The 18,108-nt window shown below is 36.4% G+C and overlaps 1 long non-coding RNA gene across 4 annotated transcripts in view; it reads left to right on the forward strand.

Moving 5' to 3' along the window:
• LOC113891514 overlaps nt 1-18,108 on the forward strand; it is a 187,362-nt gene that overhangs the window by 81,370 nt on the left and 87,884 nt on the right. For all 4 annotated transcript variants that reach the window (XR_003510783.1, XR_003510782.1, XR_003510785.1 and 1 more), the window contains 2 exons: nt 3,539-3,612; nt 17,204-17,246. This is a non-coding gene — a long non-coding RNA (uncharacterized LOC113891514). The remainder of the gene's footprint in view (nt 1-3,538; nt 3,613-17,203; nt 17,247-18,108) is intronic.

The raw sequence follows: 18,108 nt of genomic DNA on the forward strand, positions 1-18,108 counted from the left end.
TAATTTGATAAGCTGATAGTAAAGTTTATAAGGAAATGCAAAGGACTTAAGATTGCCAAGACTTTCTTAAAGAAGAAATGTGAGATGAGAAGACTTATTCTCAGATGCCAGAACTTATAAAGCTACATTAATTGAGACAGTGTAGTGTTGGTCATGATAATAGACAAATGTAGATCTGAAAGAGACCAAGGGAATCAGAAATCATCTGCTGCATATGGGAACAGTTGCTACTGCAAAATGTAGCTCTAAAATCTGCCTGGACTGCACTTTGCATGGACAGATTCTTGATTAGGGGCTCTGGGGGCCAGGGGAAGCTGTGCTGTGATAACACCACACTTCTGGGTAATGTGGCCACCTAATTTCCATTAAGTTTTAGTGCCTTTCTCTAGAAATTTAATTTATTAAAGCTCATCTGACACTTGTTTTAGATGTTTTGGGGGTGAAAACCAAACTAGAACTGGGGACAAATGCCAAGATTCTCAAAGACAGAAAGGGGACCAAAGTATGTTGTGTTTAGACACAACAGCCCAACAACAAAAAGCTGTTGGATCTTTAGAGGTGCTTTTTATGGGCAATCATGTAAGTTGAATCTGTCTACTAAACCTCTAATTTCAAATGGTAGGGCTTTAGGAATAAAGAGAGGTAATGTGATACATGCAGTAGATAGATTCCATGTAGCTCCCAGTCCTGGTAGCCGAGTACTAGGAGCGTAAGCCAACCAATTTGTAAGAATGATTAAAGTCATCACAGGCAGTTGAAATAGCAAAGGGAGAAAAAAAAAAATAGCAAAGGGGGGACAAAACTGTGGTCCAAGTGTCACAAGTGGAAGTTCCACCTCTGGGAACCTAGCATGATAACATTGGGAAGAAGGAAGGTCTGAACCTCTCTCAAGTGCCTACCAGACTAGCAGTGGTGACTTTTCAATTAGAAATTAAATCATCTTTATCTGGGCTTTCTATTTTGTTCCATTGATCTATATTTCTGTCTTTGTGCCAGTACCATACTGTCTTGATGACTGTGGCTTTGTAGCAGAGCCTGAAGTCAGGCAGGTTGATTCCTCCAGTTCCATTCTTCTTTCTCAAGATTGCTTTGGCTATTCGAGGTTTGGGGAGGGAGGAGGGCAGAGGGTTCAGGATGGGGAACACGTGTATACCTGTGGCGGATTCATGTTGACATATGGCAAAACCAATACAATATTGTAAAGTTAAAATATAAAAAAAAAAAAAGAAATTAAATCAGTGCCAGAAGTATGGATGCAGAAAGATGAGAGAATGGAGCTTCCCTGACCCAATTCTGTGTAGAAGGGGCTAAAAATACAGAGCTTGAATACAAGTTAAGCAGAATTTATAGTGCCTATGTTAATGCTCTTAATTTAGACAAATTCTGCTTTTACATGCAGGTTAATCATTTTTATTCTTAGAAATAGCTCTTCTGCCTTCTGAAAAGAGCTAGACCAGTTAGCTAGAAAGTCTACTGTATTCTGTATTCAGAATACAGTGTACTACTGTATTCTGAGTTCTTTGAGTTTTTTCTCAAAAATTATATTAAAATGATAAGATCTCAAATAATTTTATGCTTGGAAAGATACTTTAAAGTAGAGCATTAAGGATATGTAATAGAGACATAGGTCATTTATTAGTTAATTATAAAAAATTATTTGGGACCTATTTTTTTAAGGAAAATATTACTTTGTTGGCTGAGAGCTGAGGAAGAACAATGGAGGGAGATATGCTGGGGGGAAAATGGACTTAAAAAAGTTTTCCACTAAACAGTATAGATAGCAGCTTCAGGTATAGCTGGATTGTGATGACCAGAAAACTATCTGTATTAATCTTTTATTTCTGAGTTTCTTTGCATTATCTTCATTCTCTGAAAGACTCTTCCCACCTAGGGGTAAAGAGGGACAGAAATAACTCAGTCCTCATGCTTATCACCTTCATAACTCTACCAAAGGAAATGCATACCTTTTCTGATGGCATTATTCAAAATCTTTGGATCAACTCTAGTCCAGAGTTGGGGACTAGAATTGGGGTTGGAGCCAGTCTAACCTAAGTCACACAGACAAAAATGTGGAAGGGAATTTCCCCAAAGTGGTACCGTGTTGATGAAAATTTTTTTCACTGCCAAATCTATTGCTTAGGAAGTATTTGCCATGCTTCTGACATCACTGGTCTTGCTAATATGCCTGCCTAGCTTTTAGAAGACAGTCAGGTTGTCTTTACTAGAGAAGTCTGCTTCCTTTTAGCTGTTCACACTTCCTGATGGGCAGAGACCATTGGAACCTGTGGTATACCATGTTTTTTCCCCATAGGAATTTTAGTGATTTAAAATCAGTGGTATTTTTCAAGTCATTGTTTTTCCATTTAATAAAATACTTAATATATATGAGGGAGAAGGCAATGGCACCCCACTCCAGTACTGTTGCCCAGAAAATCCCATGGATGGAGGAGCCTGGTAGGCTGTAGTCCATGCGGTCGCTAAGAGTCAGACACGACTGAGTGACTTCACTTTCACTTTCCACTTTCATGCATTGGAGAAGAAAATGGCAACCCACTCCAGTGTTCTTGCCTGGAGAATCCCAGGGACGGAGAAGCCTGGTAGGCTGCAGTCCATGGGGTCACACAGAGTCGGACATGACTGAAGCGACTTAGCAGCAGCAGCAGCAATATATATGAATTTAAAAGATATGGTCTATAATTATTTGGCTCATATTTTGAGACACTTCTATCCCCACCAGTATTCTTAATGAGATATCTAAATTCCAAAAGTAAACTTCCTCCCACTAAGTCATTCAACAGCCATTTATTACGTGCCTGCTGGTTATACTCTATTTAGGCATGTGTGTAATGTGCACATGTGCTCAGTTGTGTCTGACTCTTTTGCAACCCCATGGACTGTAGCCCACCAGCCTCCTCTGTCCACGGGATTTTCCAGGTAAGAATACTGGAGTGGGTTGCCATTTCCTGCTCCAGGGGATCTTCCCGTTTCAGGGATTGAACCCGTGTCTCCTGTGTCTCCTATACTGGCAGGCAGATTCTTTACCACTGAGCCACCTGGAAAGCCCCATTTAGGCACAAGGAATATCAGTTAACAAGTCAGTTAGGGTCTCTGTCCACAAGATCCAGCATAATGAATCTAATTTTTCCAAATTTAAATCTCTTCTCTCTCTAATCTGAGCTTAGACTTGCCCTATGTAACAAACTACATTTTTTTCAACAAAAGCTTGATATTTCATATAAAGCAAAGCTATATTTGAAGGGATATCCCAATAAGTGTTGTTTGGTACAAATGACGCCATTCATAGCAAACAGTAACAAGCCAGCTGCAGTTTGAGTCATGTTTCAGTAAATAAAATATGTGTATGAACTCTGACCCTCAGGCAAGGTTTCTGCAAAAAATAAAATAGGAATGTGATAAACTTCTGAAAACTAGCTTATGTGTCAGACGTTCTAGCCAAAGTGGTATTGCCAGACAGTGTTCTTGAAGCAACATATAGTAAAAGAAAAACTTTTTTTTTTCTCTTATCCCTCTTTTTTAGGAAAAAACTAAAGGAGATTTAGTGAATTGAGGAGACAACTGGAGGTGGTTTAAAAGGATGGAGTGCAAAGAAAGGTAAGTAGAATTTGTAGGAAATAGCTTTATTTTCTTCCTTGGTCCCTGGTGTCACTGGCTTAGGCTTTTGGTGGCAGCCATTATAGTTTAGTTATCTGAAGGGCAAGAAAGCTCAAAGACAAACTGGAAGAATCAAAGTCACATAATCTGAAATATAGAGTTGTGATCATAAATACCAACACAGTCAAGACCTCCTCCAAGTGCTGGCATTTCTGAAAGCAGTTGCAGCCATGTGCCAAGCCTGGCAGGGGACATGTGGGTGACAGCCCAGACTGACCTCTGTGCGGGTGGTCAGTTCTGTCCACTGATGCACATCTTGCTTCAAGGATGAGATTTCCTTTGAGGACTCTGGGTGAACTCTTGGAGCTGCCTAACTGGCTGACCTGGGAAACCCACACCAAGGGCCAAAGGCACCAGAGGGGATCAGGTTTAGACTTTTGGCCATCTGCATGCAATCTCCGCCTCGTTCTGGGAAGCAGGCAAAAGGCTCATCCCTTTGCAAAGCTGAGAGAAGATTTTCCAAGGAAACACAAAAGCCAAGTTCAATTTAGATTCAGAAAGTCACTGCACCAAAGATTCCATGAACCTCTCCATGCAAAATGAGAGGCGGTTCTGGGTCAAGCTAGATCTTAACACATGTGCAAAATGGACCACCCAAGAGGTTGCTCTTCCTGAGAAAAATGGCTTGCCTTCCTTCTGCCTTCCTGTGTTTGCAACAGTGAGCCCAGGAGCAAGCTGATGACACCAGTCTAGGGACATAGAGAACCATTCCTAGTCACTGTGAACATCAAAGACAGCAGGAGAGAAAACTATTCAAAGCCTTCAACAATGGCTATTACATGCAGAACACTTCCAATGGTAAAGTGTAGGAAAGGGTTTAACAAATGAAAACAGCCAACTCTATATTGGATTTTTTACTCACCTTCCTTTCACATTTGCACAATATGACAAATTCAGGCAGAGGTGCCCTGGGGATATCTTAGATTCATAACCAACTGGTTTTGCTATTACATCACTACTCCTGATGGTCCACAGTCTAAGCCTCCCTTTTCATATAATATCCTTTGTATTGTTTATTCTTTCTGTTATGTGATTTGCCTTTTCAGCTCTCTTTTCCAAATAAGACAGTTTAGCTTAGGCTTTGACATCTACTAATACACAAGATCTTCTTCAGGTAGTAGTATACTTAGTGTTTTCACTTAGATGTGAAGTTTTGTATCCTATCCTATCAGCTGGTTATATGAAAGAATCTTTAAAGGCTGGGCCCAAAATAACCTCAGCCAAGTTCACCAATTTGCAGACTCCAGACTAAATCTGGCCTGCAGATATTTTGTTTGGCTGGGCCAGTGATTTTTGTTTTGTCTTGGTTTTGTTTGGTCTTGTTTTGTAATTGAATTTGAATGACTTTTGGCAGAAGCTTGTCTTTCAAATTCCATAGATCCCTCCTTTCTCTGTCATCATAACCCTTATGGGCATTTGGATTTGTGATGCCTGCTCTATACCGTAAGTGGTGATAGTAAGCATCCATGTCTCATTCCCAATCCTATGATAAAAGCTTGAAATTTTACCTCTAAATTTGAAATGATTTTTTTGTATTTGTACTATTTGTATTCTTTTGAGATGCTTATCATTAGATAAATATCTTTCTAGAGTATTTTAAGTTATTATCATGAACAAGTATTGAATTTTACCAAATGCTTTTCCTGCCTCTATTGTAAGCCATATTTGTTTTTCCTTTTCTCTGTTAATTACTAAATTACATTGCCTGATTACCAAATGTTAATTCAACATCATATTCTCAGAATAAATCCTTCTTGGTTGTGATATATGATCCTTTCTGTGTAGAGCTTGAATTATGTTTGCAATTATTTTCTTTAGAATTTTTACCTAGTTTGAAGAGAGAGTTTAGTTTTTAGCTTTACTTTTTGGAAAAGGAAATGCCCTTGCTTTTGGGTTCTGGAGGTCAAGGAAGTGCTCAGCTCATTATAGAAGTCAACAGGGATTTCCTCTTCTCTAATCTTTGGAAGACCTTGAGTAATATGTATGTTATTTAAAGTTCCGGGGAGGTTGGAATTTCAAGTTCAATTTCTTTAATAGATGTAGAACTATTCATATCTTCTTTTTCTTTAAGTGGCACTTTGGTAATTTGAGATTTTCTAGAAATGTGACGTTTTTTACAAATAAGTTTTCAAGGTAATTATTGTAATGTTCTAAATCAGGGGTCCCCAACCTTCAGGCTGTGGACCAGTACATCCTGTCAGATCAGTGGTGGCATTAGATTAGGGCTTCCCAGGTGCTGCAGTGGTAAAGAATCTGCCTGCCAGTACAGGAGAAACAGGAGATGTGGGTTTGACCCCTTGGTTGAGAAGATCCCCTGGAGTAGGAAACTCACTCCAGTATTCTTGCCTGGGAAGTCCCATGGACAGAGGAGCCTGGTGGGCTACAGTCCTCGGGGTTGTAAAGAGTCAGACAGGACTGAGCGACTGAGCACACAGGCACAATAAATGTAATGAGTTTGAGTCATCATGAAGCCATCACCCCCATTTCTTAATCCATGGAAAACTGTCTGGTCCTTGGTTACCAAGGACAGTTCTAAATAGTATCTTATTATTACCTTCTCAATGCCTGCATAATTTCTAGTGATGTCTCCTTTTTTCATTTCTGATATTGGTAGTTTGAGCCTTTTCTCTTTTTCATTAATCTTGCTAGGAGTTTATTTATTTTATTAATCTTTTTTCATAGCTAACTTTTGGCTTTATTTATTTTCTTTATAGCAACTGAACAATAATAACAGTTATAAGTTTGTTTTAGTTTAATTAGTTTTAATTCTTAATAACTCAGATATGACTGTATCATCAGACAATCAAGTATCCCAGTGCTGGCAACTAGGTGTAGAATCTATGTGAATGTGATAGCTACAGACTCTTAACAGTCCAGGTATGTTATGTAGGTGGCCCAAATATAATTAGCAGCATTACTCTCAGGGATGTGGTTTTCTGAGATGGTGAATGCCTCATGGAATCATTCTAATCAAGTCAAATACCTCCTCAATTTACATTCTTTATTACAATATTCGATGTATATTAGAACAGCACAGAATTTTTTTGTGTTCTCTATAAAAGGAATTAGGCTCTAGATAGATTATTTTTTCTTCTATATAAATATCCAGTGAGACAATTTGGGAGTTGTGCAGGTGTAAGACGAATATTTAATTGCAGGACACTATGTATCCCTGAACCTTCTTACTGAATACCCATAAGGTTTCCCAATTAGTGTGACAAAAAGTGGAGAAGTCTCCTAAAATTTCCAAAATGCCTGGCTAGGTGGCTCTACCATTCCCTTTGAGATATGACCACTGTAATAGGGGAGAAGTCATATAACAGATGACCTTCACTTTTTTGTTGTCACAAGTGCTTCTTTCTTTCCACCTCCATCATCATTCAGAATTGACTACCAGACTCAGATTCCACTTTCCCTTTCCTGCTCAGAGAGGTTGTGGCTTCCTGGGACTTGCCCTAACAGAGGCTTCCTCTAGGCTGAATTGAGTCTATTCCTATTATTAATATGTAATAGTGTTCACTCACCACCACTACACTGATGCTAGTGCAAGATCTGTCCCCAACCTGTGTGGCAGCAGTTTTGGTCTTTCTAAAGTCCTGTGTATATACTTCTTTACTTGGGCTGTTCTGGACTCACTTCTAGTACTGACCACTCATTTCCAGTGAGTGGTCATCTCAGCATAAGGCTCCCTCCCAGTCCCTTGTACTTCAAGGAGATCCAACCAGTCCATCCTAAAGGAAATCAGTCCTGAATATTCATTGGAAGGGATGATGCTGAGGCTGAAACTCCAATACTTTGGCCACCTGATGCAAAGAACTGACTCATTAGAAAAGATCCTGATGCTGGAAAAGATTGAAGGTGGGAGGAAAAGGGGATGACAGAGGATGAGATGGTTGGATGGCATCACCGACTTGATGGACATGAGTTTGCGTAAGCTCTGGGAGTTGGTGATAGACTTCCTAGAGGAAGCCTGGCGTGCTGCAGTCCATGGGGTCGCAAAGAGTTGGACACGACTGAGTGACTGAACTGAACTAGAGGTCCCAGGGGATTTTCCAGATGCAAAATTGGCATCAAGGCTGATTGAAGGTCCTGATTGGGTTTGGAACTCCAGTTCACTACATATTTTAGGAGCACTGCCTGGATTATCTGTCAGTTTCAAATTCCTCATCCATGCTTTTATCTAGTTGTCACTTCTGCCCCTTAACTACGTCCTTTCTTGGACCAACATGGTGTTGTGTACCAGTTACAAAACTGGCAGTCTGTAGTCTAGTAGAGAATTCTGTGATGACATTAACCCAACAAATTATGGGGGCTGCAGCCTCCAGTCCCATAGCTAGCTGGGATTTCCCTGACTAATGGATTCACTATATGCTTGATACTGGGGCCCTCACCTTGAGGCCTTGTGACACTGTATGCATCGAGATAGCTTCCCCACTCCTAGTACTACACCTACCATGTTATACATCAAATCTCTTCCTACTTTTTCTTTGGTATGAGTTGCTGCTTACCTACTAAGCTAGAAGTGAGGCTGTGGGTCATTGGCAGTGTGACCAGTGACTCTCTGTTGCAAAGGCTGCTTAGGTAACTGACCTTACTTGATGAAAATCCTCATTGTGTTGAAACTCCTTCTCCTGGTGAAACTCCTCCTAACTATCCCTGTAGACCCAGAGGCTTCCACTGCCAAGCAAACCATGTCCCCAGCTGCTCACCAGTATACTGCCAAATCAGGGTAGAAAAGGAGCCTGATTTTTTGTTCTGTTTTGTTTATTGTTCTACTTATGCTTTCCTGTTTCTTACTACGACCCGGCAGTAATTGTCAGAGTGACATATGCAACTAATTTTAACACAACTAACAAATGGGACATACTCAAACCAATTTGAACACAATTTGCACATGGTCAACAAGTGGTTGATCAAACTTTCCCCGAGCGTAGGTGTGGTATTAATATAACAAGACAGGGCAAACCTAGGGAAAGCACTTTTTTTTTCTTTTAATAAAGGGTACCATTTATCTAAGCAGTTGTACTGATCCCCGATCTTGATTGCACTTCCATGTACATCAACCTTATTCATGAATGTTTCTTCATTTCTGGTTCTGTCCTTACTTTCCTATGTCCAAACATTTTTCTGTTCTCTGGATTCAAGTCTTAAGCAACCTTTTCACTTGCCAGGATTAGCAGTATTCATCTTCTATCAAATGCAGACAAACCCAAGACGTGAGCAGAGATGCATAAATGAGTGATCTGTTGGGAAGGTTGGCTTCATTCTAATTTTGGCCACAAGCTGACTCCTCTTGTGTGCAGAATGCTCCTAAATTAGGTGCTTGAGGTAGGTAGTGCTAACAGTGTATTATAAAATGAGAACATTCACAGAATGGACCCTGAGGGTATATCAATGCGTATAAGCACATAGACACTGACTAAAACTTTTCTTTGTAAATATTTTCTTTATAGTTAGTCACTAAAAATTACAGAGTTTCAGTCACCAAAATGTATTTCTTATGCATAATCATTGAAACCAGAAATGTAACCCAATTCTGCATTTGAAACAGGACATTTTATTCTGGTTTTGTTCATGGGAAATGGCTGACTTTAAAAGAGTAGAAAATTGAAATTTAGAAGCTTATGAATAAGAATCATAATGCACAAAGCACTTTGATAAGTCAGATTTTATCTATAAAATTAAAAGTGGCCAAAGAATATTGTAGTGTTGACTTTGTAAGGAACTAAGCTATATCTAAGTTCAACTTTTAACTGTTCAAAAACTTTCTAAAATACCTGTTTAAATGGATTTATTCTAAAACTCAGGGATGGTTCCAACTGAACCTATGGGGCCACAGTTCCAGATCACATACGTCTCCTTGTAATACCTTTGTACATTACTTGGCTTGATCAACAATGGTCAGATCAGATATCTGAGAAAATTTTTTCTCATTTGACAGCAAGCCTGTTGCAGAGGGATTGCAAACAAAAATAAATAAATAAATAAGTAAATAAACCTATTACTATCCACCTTCTGTGGCCTTTTTCCATTAACATGCTGTGTTGCTAACAGAAAAGTATGCCGTGGAAAGTGAATAAGCTACTTTCTTTAAGAAGCACAAACTGGGAGATTAGGAAGAAGAACTCAAAACATACTAAAATTCCACTTCTGGGAATTTTTATACATTATATTTCCTTAGTATAAAGATCTATATCCAAGACATATATATATAACAGAAAAAGAGAAAAAAAAAGCAACAGAAAATTGGTTAAGTATATGTCCTCCATATTACAAAATCCTGTGTTATTACAGTTCTTAATGTTGATCTGTATTAAATATCATTGAAAATATTTGCAAAAGAATATCAAAAGTTTTGTGGAAAAATAAATTATGAAACATACCTAGTTGGCCAAATATTTGTAAAATTAAATTTTTCTTGTGTTCATACAAAATCTGGATAGAGATGCATAAGTCTATAATAATGGTAATTACTTCTGAATGGGAGATATTAGTTTTTTTTTAACTTTACTATGTCTAATCTTTCTGCGATGGATTTGGATTGATTATATAATAAATATGCTCAGTACAATAAAAAATATAGTATTTCCCAGAGTCTCAGTCTCTAGTTAATGATGTAACTAGTAGGAATGAAAGTAGGCCCATAGCATTATAGAGTGGCTTCATGGCCTTTCTAACTGTTACTTAAACTGCCAGCTCTCTTGCTTTGTAAACTTCTGTCCTACATTAAATGACACATAAGTTGATAGAAAACACTTGCTAGCCTTAGCTTTTGCTGTAAGTAAAAGGGACTTATTTTATCATGTAGTTTGAATGAAATTTACAATATAGATGTGGCTGATTATAAGCATATCGTGAAGTTATGTGCATTAAAATTGCATCAAAATAGTTTATACATCTTAATTATTGACTGCTGTTTTTAATAAGAAAAGACAAGAGACCAGGAAGATAGGCCATGTCACAGCTCAAACTACGAATGGCTGAAGTATAGCATATTTAGTCTTCAGTTTCCATTTTGACTCAGGCAGAGCTGTGTTTTCTCCAGTTGTGTAATCCACTACACACTTTTGCATCTTTCTTAGTATTAGTTATCAGAGTATTAGAAGATTAAAACTAGTATTGCACTTGAGTCTTTATTGCACATTGTTATCCAAAAGTCTTTAACTTTTAAGAAACATTGTTTTACCACAAGAGAAAAATGAATCTGTGAGCATTGACTCATTTCAAGTTTTTCTTCAGAAGAGATTGATCTGATAGCATCAGACAGCACCTAATAGTGGTGTTTATAAAAAGAGAAAGATGTCATACTGAAAGATGCCTTTACTCAAGGGCAAGTGGCAGAATTCATTGATTATAAGAAAGCAAATCTGAAAATGACAATTCTTCCACATATTGAAGCTATGGGTGAGGTGCTTTATGCATTATCTCTAAACCTTACTACAAAACATCCTGTTTTACAGATGAGGGAACCAAAATAAACTTTCCAACCCAACAAGATGAGAAATGGCAGAGTCAATATTTTAGATAATTTTGTTTTATTTCAGTCTTACATTCCATGAAATTGCAATAACCCTGTAACTACCATGCTTTTCACAGTGCCACATATAATACATACTGTAGATCGTAAACTGATAGGACAGTCAAAAGAAGTGTTTATCATATTCACATTTATGGCTAATGAAAAATTTTGTAATATAGAAAAAACTCTAAGAGACATTCAATTTTTGTTACTATATTATAAATCCTGTCTTTTCTTTCCTGAAAGGTATACAAAACATTTAAAATTGCTTATGGAGAATAAAAAAGTCTTTTACTCGGTTTTGATCCAATTCCAAACCAAAGGAACTCTTGTGCTGGGGTTTGAAACAAAGTGCTGAAATGATAAATGTCCTATGCTAGTCTGTAAACCACAGTCCCTCTATTCAGATGACCTCAAGGCTTGACCAGAGAATATTCAGCTGCTTCTTCCGGTTACCTTTTCATGCTGGCTTGTCCTTAACATAGCTAATGCTCCCCAGATGTATCAGCTGCTTATTCTCTTTAACCCTCGCTGATCTTGCATGCAGCACTGGCTGCTTTCTTCAGACACAGCGGAAAAGAAATAACTCCTTAACGGAGAAAATTGCAAATATTTCAAGTGTCTTCAGGGCGTGACAATGCCATGCAGGTTTTTGTTTTAAATGTTTTATTTTTGAACATTTACCCCCAAAAATATAGGGAACAATGTAGTAAACTCCCCATGTGCCATTATCCAGCTTTAACAAAATACCCTTACCCTATATTCATCTTGCCAAATTATTTTGTGACAAATTCCAGACAACATTTTATTTTATGAACAAATATTTCAGTATGTAACTCTAAAAGAAAAGGACTTTTTTTATATAACACAATATCATGATATTTTTTAAATTAATAATTCCTGAATATTATCAAATATTCAGTGTTCAAATTTCCAATTATTGCTTTAATGTTACAAATTTTTCTAGTTTGAATCAGGATCCAAACAAGGCTCACATGTGATTGGTTAATATATTCATTTGAAGTTGCTTTTCATCTATTGGTTTCTGACTCTGTCTTTTTTTTTCTCTTTGTAATGTGTTTGCTGAAGAAACTTGATTGTATGTCCTATAGGATTTTGCTGATTACATCCCCAAAGTATAGTTTAATGTGTTCCTCTTCCTTCTGAATTTTTTATAAATTAGTCTTTGAACCTGGAGGACTGACCAGATTCAGACTTGATTTTCTGAAAATACTTTTTTTTTAGGAGGCACTTTTTTCCTCCATCAGGAGACACCTATCTGGTTATCTTGCTCTTTCTGATGTTAGCAGTAACTGTATGCCTAGATCCATTAATTCAGGAGACCCCCAACCTCCCAGCCATCCACAGGTACCTCCTGTCAGATCAGCAGCAGCATTAGATTAGAAATAAAGTGCACAATATATGTAATGCACGTGAATCATCCCCAAACCTTCCCACCCCATCCCTGGTATGTGGAAAATTGTCTACGCGAAATTGGTCCCTGGTGCCAAAAAGCCTGAGGACCCCTGCTTTCATTTTGGGTTACAAGACAGTGATATTCTATCAGTTATTTTTTATTTATTTGCTAAAATACCAAAATAAAGAAAATCTTACTATTCTATTTCATTATCCAGTAGTTCTTTGTTTATAAGTTTTCAAGATAATGAGTTGGTTCACTAGTGTCTTTCAATTGCTGATAAATTTTTAATTATCATTATGAACTCCTGGATTTAAACTTATTTGATATATTTCAATCTTTTGAAGTATTTTTTCCTCTCATTGGTCTTTGTATTGTCTCATCTTTGACAATCTCTGCAAGTTGGTTCCCAAATCTTTGACATAAACCTAGTAATATTTGATAGCTTCCTTATTATTTGATGTGACAAGAGCATACAACATGATCTGTACATTTCCTGTCCCAGTCCTGGAATTAGCTATTTCTCCAAGGAGCTCTGGCTCCTTTCAGAAAGAAAGAAAGTAGATTTCAGCACTAAATTCTAGGTTCTGGAGGTACTCGTTGTTAATGGGTGCATCAGTATTTATGGGAATTTTCAGTTGAAAAATTTAGAAAATAGTTTTTTTCAAGTAAAAAATATCATTGATTTATATTGATACTTCAAATTCAGGACTAAAAGGTCTTTACTTAATCTCTTCTTTCTGACATCTGTTTTTCCTTTCTCCCTTGCCAAGAATCTTGCTTGTGAAGGACACTGAATTACAGAATTATAAGATCATAGAATTATACTTTATATACATACCATTTTTGAATTGCAATACAATCACTACTACCTATAAAATGACTGAAAAAACATATTTACGTGCAAGCTCAGTTGTGTCCAACTCTTTGCGACCCAAAGGACTGCAGCCTGCCAACTCCTCTGTCCATGGAATTTTCCAGGCAAGAATGCTGGAGTGGGTTGCCATTTCCTCCTCCAGAGGATCTTCCCCTCCCAGGGATTGAACCAGCATCTCCTGTGTCTCCTACATCTCCCACATTGGCAGGCAAATTCTTTACCTCTGACTCACCTAAAAAAACTGTTTAAATTTTTCCAGCAATTTTTGTCATTTAGGGCATATACTGTTAGGGATGTACAGCCCAAAACTTTTTTTAAGTTATTTTGATTAGTTTCTGTGTTATTATGCCAGCAACTAGTTACCCATTTAGATTCATTTATCTCATTTTAACTTCAATGTTTAGAGATACAACTTTTTTTGTCTGACTCTTTTTGACCCCATGGACTGTAGCCCGCCACACTCCTCTGTCCATGAGGGTTCTCCAAGCAAAAATACTGGAGTGGATTACCATGCCCTCCTCCAGGGGATCTTCCCAACCCAGGGATCGAACCCACGTCTCCCTCATTGCAGGTGGATTCTTTACCATCTGAGCCACCAGGGAAGCCCATAAAATGCTTGCATGGTTTCAAAGTCAGTTCTATAAAACAAAATATGTTTAAAGCAGTCTGTGTTCTATCCCTGTTCCTTCTTGCCATTTACTCTATACCCCTGGGGAAGATGTCACTTTTAGAATTGGTACATTATGTAGTAGAACTTCCCTTGTAGCTCAGTTGGTAGAGAATCTTCCTGAAATGCAGGAGACCTGGATTCAATTCATGGGTCAGAAAGGTCCCCTGGAGAAGGAAATGGCAACCCACTCCAGTATTCTTACCCGGAGAATCCCATGGACAGAGGAGCCTGGAAGGCTACAGTTCATGGGATCACAAGAGTCGGACACAACTTAGCAACTAAACCACCACTACCTTTAAGATCATTAATTATTGAGACCTGTTCAAGAGCAAGCATTATGTACTTTCTTTTTAATCATTGTTTATTCATAGTGCTACAATTAACTATATGCTAATGCTCACCACCAGTCCTTATATATTACCAGTCCTTTTAGTTGTCTGAAGGTTAATTTTCTAGTAGATACCTCAGGACTAACTCATGGGATATTGAAAAGAGTTTGACTTTACACTTGGAAAACAATTTATCTGAATATAAAATACTTGGCTGAGATTTTCATTTTTGGTTTACCCCAGAAGGCATAAAATTTTGCTATTGGATTCTTAACAATTTGCTTTTCTTTCATTTTTACATGATTTAGACTTTTAATCCAGATGTCAAAAGAATGTACTCACTTTCTTGAATGACCTATAATTTTGTTAGATTTTCTCAGTGTTCTCAGTCTATTTTCCCAGGCACATAATGTGCCCTTTCAATGTGTACATTCAGAGCATATTTATATATGTATATCCTAAATTTTAGGAAAGTTTGTCAATTTTTATATCTAATTTTATTGTTTTGGTTTTCTTCTTTGGGGATTTTTTTTTAAATACATATTTTATTTCTTCTTTACCTACCTTCCATAACACTAGATGTAGCAGAGATTTTCAGAGGGCTGATATCTGAATTATACCTATAAAAGCCCAACTTTGAGGAAGAAGTATAATTTTAGGGCACATAGTCCAAGAATAAAAGTGATTAACAACTGGGTGAGTTGAATGCCTGTTCTCTATGATTCAGACAATCAATAGGCTTCCAGGTTCCTACTAATATTATGCTCTCTTATTTTATTAAATGGCCAAAATAAGAAATTATATGAAATTTACTATTGAATTTAAGATTATGCAGTTTCCAAAGTAAAGTTTACAAAATAGTCCCAGAGGGAACTGTTTATGCTTTATTCCTAGGCATAACTTAATTTTCCCTAAGAGCTATGTTTCATTTTTTTTTTAATATAAGAATCATCATAGCTAGGGTTTCTATTTTCTCCTGGCTCCTAAGAATCTGGGCCAAATTGTGCTCAGTCTTGCAATGATAAACATAATCACTCAGAGATCCTTATTGCATGCATAATTTCTTTAACTTGATCCCAACTTTTACTTTAAAAATTTTAAACTTTCATGTCAAAGTACAAGCTTGCAGAGAAATTGTATACAAAATTTAGTTTGAATATTCAGTTTTTCTTGGAAAGTCAGAACACTTCATCAGATGCTTATTCTAAAAGAGTATATGTTATATTAAAACTATTGTTCTTGAATTAATTATTTTATTTTATTTATAAAACTGAAGCTTCCATTCCAATTTAATTTTAAAATCTCAGTGACTATCAAAATGAATGGTTTACTTAGGGGATCATTCTATGCTTTTTTTTTTTTTACGCTTTTTAAAAAAAAATCTTGACAAAATATAATTAATAATGAACTGATGAATTTACAGTGCAGATGCTAATCACTGAAATCAAGTCATTCCATTTACAAGTCTAGATCATGTAATACAGGGGAAGGAAAAAAGCTAAATCTTTTCCTAAAAATTCCTCCACTGGGTTCACTAACTTTTATAAGAAAGTTGGCATAATATATGATCATTCTAAATAGCTTCCTCTTTAAAGTAGGTCAAGACACAAACCACTTCAGTAAAGTCACTTATTATTTCTGTGTAAGCTAGTTTCACTTTACTCTCTACATTTCTCTTCCTCCTATCTTTGCATTCTGTTTTCTTAAATTTACATGGGTAAATGTCTTGCGGTCTTTTGGTGTACGTTTATCAAGTTGGTCATAGTCATATTACCATACCTCAGATGCCTCTGAAGAAATGCTTCCATCTACTTAGTCAAGAATTAAGGTCTACAAATAGTTCCCTTACTTGAAAAGTAAAGACAAAAGATATTGTAAGATAAAGTATGTTATAGAATTAAAACAAATACTAAAATGTCATTAATATGATATTTATATATTCCAGTAGAGTAAAAAGGTAGAACCAGGCAGGCATGCACTACTTGTTAAGGCAAAGTTGACCAAACTCAGGAAGAAAAAATTAAACTTATGTTTGGAAATCTAACATGTTTCAATTAAGTGTAAAATTGAATGGAATCACTTATCTAGAATGCATACATTTTGTATGTTATTAATATCAATGATTTGTTTTAAATATTTGTATCAATTATCTAAGTCTTTTCTAGAATACAGTAAGTTTGTAATTCTATGAATAGATTGGCATTTAAACAAAAGAATTTGGTTCACTTGAAAAATAAAATTAACTTCTGATTTTGAACCTATTGGAAATTGTTAAAATTTACATTTTCCTTTCAACAGTCTAAGAATTAAGCTCTGAATAATTTCATCCTATTTTTCTTTTCTTAGTGTAATTAAACACTTTAAAATTTATAAAGTTTAGGTTTGACTTGACATTTCAAACTGTTTAGAAAGTGGCTGATGACTAAATATTGAATAATGGTAATATACATAATTTTTCATGACATGAATAAAAACATCTAGGTGAAATTTTGCAAATCACTTGCACTTTAAGGTAATGAGTACATATTTTTGGTCTGTTGAGTTATTCAACCAACCAGAATTAGTACTTAACTTGCAATTTGATGGACTGAGGTGAGGAAAAAAATATTTGAGGTTGGAATTTGTTTATATGAATGGCTTTATAAGTTGTAGAATCAGCTTAAAGGCCTAAAGTAGATTCTGACATTGACACTTTTCTCCCTTCTGATTCAATTCACAGAGCCAATGACACTTAAGCGGCCAAGTAGTTTACAAGCATTAAGGTAAGCAAACCCTCACTCAGAGCTTATGGTCAGACATGTGATTTTAATTATGGGATAGGTAGATAAACATTGATGTTCTGGTTAGATAGAGGCTAGGATGCCTTTTCTAAGCTCTCTAGAGCTTATAGCTTGCTAGTTTACACATACATATACACAAGGGGTCTGGAATAAAGACTAGTTTCTGTGTTCTTGTTTCTGTGTTTTTGTATTTTACTGATAACCTTCTGCAGGAATAAATGTAACCCTAGATTTAAAAAGCAAAAAATACAGGGAAAAAAATGATAGCTTTCAAATCATATTCTCTCAAACCCACCCTCAAATCCCAACCCCTTGGTCTCACTGGGGTCGTATTACTAAGTTATTTACCCATAAATCACACAATTTAATTTCTCTACATTTCTTACTTCCTTAATGCCACTCTAATCCCTGCTGAAAATAAAAGACCAAAACAACATTAAAGACAACATCACAAAGATTTTGTTTAACTTCTCTTCCCTACCACCTTCCATCAGGTGAATTCCTTAGAAGTCATATTATGATTAATAATGCTAGTTTTCAGTCGAATCATTCCACTAATTTTACAAAAATCTGAATCATAAAGGTAGAAGATTGAATATTTGTCTACATGTTCTTATTTCTTCTGAATTTTATGCTGTGGTCCTAAAAACCAAAAATTGATTTTTAGTAATGTCATCACTACACATGAAACACAGAGAAAATTTACATAAATAAACAACTCATTTTACAGTAGCCTCACCCAGCTTATTATTGATGTTATCTTTCAATAATTTTCCCCTCAACTGCCATAACTGCAACTTAAATTTATGTGCTTACTAAATAGAGTGTGGGTGACTTTTTTCTC

The sequence above is a fragment of the Bos indicus x Bos taurus genome, chromosome 4 (assembly GCF_003369695.1).
Source record: "Bos indicus x Bos taurus breed Angus x Brahman F1 hybrid chromosome 4, Bos_hybrid_MaternalHap_v2.0, whole genome shotgun sequence".
NCBI classification, from domain to species: Eukaryota; Metazoa; Chordata; class Mammalia; order Artiodactyla; family Bovidae; genus Bos; species Bos indicus x Bos taurus.